This window comes from Setaria italica, chromosome IX (assembly GCF_000263155.2).
Source record: "Setaria italica strain Yugu1 chromosome IX, Setaria_italica_v2.0, whole genome shotgun sequence".
Taxonomy (NCBI): Eukaryota; Viridiplantae; Streptophyta; class Magnoliopsida; order Poales; family Poaceae; genus Setaria; species Setaria italica.
The window spans coordinates 22,076,763-22,079,495 of record NC_028458.1 but is presented as its reverse complement, the minus strand read 5'-3'; the positions used below and the strand labels follow the sequence as shown (position 1 = coordinate 22,079,495).

Here is a 2,733-nt window from a genome sequence, read left to right as displayed (position 1 = left end):
CGTCCATCTGGCGAAATCGAACGGTGGAAAAAAATATATCGTGAAGTAAAGCACAAGAAGTATAAATTTGGTGGGATAAAAAATAATGAGAAATTTTAATTATGTATAAATCTATTTAACTTTTATAGTAAAATAAAGAAAGGAAAGTAACTTCAAGACGATTCACGACGAAGATACAAAACCCAAACTAACCACCGCAAACGTAAAACTGTTGGGTTCTTTCTGCGGCATACAGATGTGCGTAATACAATCGAAACTGTACGTCAAGTCATCGTCAACATAAACTAGCACGGTCTTCTATTCCGGGCAAAAACCAAAAAGTGCATAATTAACTACCGACGTCTTTCTCCCTCCCGGCCCGGATCATATCGTTTCCATGCCGGCGACGACCATGGCCACCGAGCCCTCCGGCTCCTCCTCATCCATCGTCGCGTCCATGGTGACCGGGCACCACCTGCTCCATATTGACGGTTACTCGCACACAAAGGAGCTCGCACCCAACGGCAGGTGCATCAGATCTCGCTCCTTCCGGGCGGCTGGCCACTCGTGGCACATCGGGTACTACCCTAACGGCCTGCTCAGAAGCGGCGCCGACCACATCGCCGTCTACCTCTACCATGAGCGCCACGCCGGCGAGCCCGCCGTCAAGGCGCGCGCAAAGTTAAGCCTCCTGGACCAGGCCGGCGAACCGGTGTTGTCGTGTACCCGGACCAACTACTACATGCCCTCGAACGTCTGGGGCTTCTACAACTTCGTCAGGAGGGCGGCGCTGGAGGCGTCGCCGCACCTCCTCAAGGACGACGGTTTCACCATCAGGTGCGACATCTTCGTCTACACCGAGGACGCGGTCGCCGCGACGCCGCCGTCGGACCTGCCCCGGCACCTCGGCGGCCTCTTGCGTCGGGGGACGGCGCGGACGTGGCGTTCAGGGTCGCCGGCGAGACGTTCCGTGCGCACAGGTGCGTGCTCGCGGCGCGGTCGCCGGTGTTCAAGGCGGAGCTCCTTGGCACGATGAGGGAAGGCGACCGCGACCCCGCGGCCGTCGTGGAGGTGGACGACATGGACGCCGAGGCCTTCCGGGTCCTGCTCGAGTTCGCGTACACTGACGCGCTGCCGGAGACGATGAGCCCGGAGGAGGAGGCCGCGATGTGCCAGCACCTGCTCGTCGCGGCGGACAGGTACGACATGGAGAGGCTGAAGATGATCTGCGAGGCGAGGCTGCGCAAGCACATCGACGCTGGATCGGCGGCGACCATCCTGGCGTTGGCCGAGCTGCACGGTTGCCCTGGGCTCAAGGATGCTTGCTTCCGGTTCCTTGAGACTCCCAGGGCGATGGCTGCCGTGGCAGAAGCAGAAGGCTTTGAGCATCTGTCGAGAATCTGCCCCTCGACCTTGAAGGAGCTTGTCTTTAGGATCATCGACCGTTGAATTGATCAGGAGGGACACAAGTTTCTGACTGTGTTTATATTTTGCGTTTCGGTGCTGATGCTGCACTACCGGAAACAGTAAATTCGCCGAGTGCAAAAAGTGTGCCGAGTGCATTTTTTCGGGCACTCGGCAAACACGTTTGCCGAGTGTTCACAATGAGACACTCGGCGAACATAAAACACTCGGCAAAGAAGAGGTTTGCCGAGTGCCAAAAATCAGGCACTCGGCAAACAACTCCTCGACACTCGGCAAAGAAGACACACTCGGCAAATCAGTATCGCGTGCGGCGCACGTGCGTCGTGCACTAACAGCGTGGGACGGCCGTTACACCTTTGCCGAGTGTTGGACGTGTGACACTCGGCAAAGTCTGGTTCGCCGAGTGCCAGACGCATACACTCGGCACACTCAAAAGTTCGCCGAGTGTCTCAGCCGGACACTCGGCAAACGCAACACTTTGCCGAGTGCCATCCTAGAGGCACTCGGCAAACAAAAAAAAATTCCTTCCAACACCTTCCACACTTTTTCTACTCCCCACGTGGGACATTTGGTTATACATATTAAAATTTGGTATATTTTCGGGTCTGTTTGGGATTTTTAATGCTTTGTTTGCATTAATAGGAATTTTTTGATTGAAGTCAAATTTTAACTACACGTACTTGAAATAATGGATTGAAATCAGTTAAAAAATCATATTCATATTATGGAGACCAAATTGAGGTCTCAACCAGAAAATGAAAAGAAATTTTGAACATTGTTTTTAAAAAACACGACCACGAACCTTTGGTTCAATGGTTGTTAAATTGTAAAAAAACCAAACGAAATCTGAAAATCACAAGATTTGTCAAGATGTCATTATATTATGTGTGTAGGCTGTGGTAAAAAATTGAGAATGTTTCGCCCAATTTCTGACCTATCATGCTTAGAAATCGACTAATCTCCTAGAGGGATTCATAGAAGTCAGAAAGGAGCCAATAAGATTTGGTGTTCAAGTGACACATGAATTAAGGAGTGCCTTCAAATCTTTTTGTACAGGCAACATACAACACATGTTGGTTCATGTCAAATTTTGGAAATTTTTCGGATGCATTTGATATTTTTTATTGATTAAATGCAATTATAGATTTTTATTAGATATAAATGGAATTTGAGCTATAACTGCATGAAATAATGGAATATTTTCGGTAGAAAACTAATTTAACAATTTTTTAGTGATTTTGACACGATTTTGAACAAGTATATTTGAAAAAGGCCACTAAAATACGTTATTTCATGTACGTTTGCCGAGTGTACCCATAAAACACTCGG

General features: G+C 49.3%; 1 pseudogene; it reads left to right on the top strand.

The window, feature by feature from the left end:
* The first annotated feature begins 391 nt into the window (after window positions 1-391).
* On the top strand, window positions 392-1,428 carry LOC101755266 (annotated as a pseudogene).
* The last annotated feature ends 1,305 nt before the right edge of the window (window positions 1,429-2,733 follow it).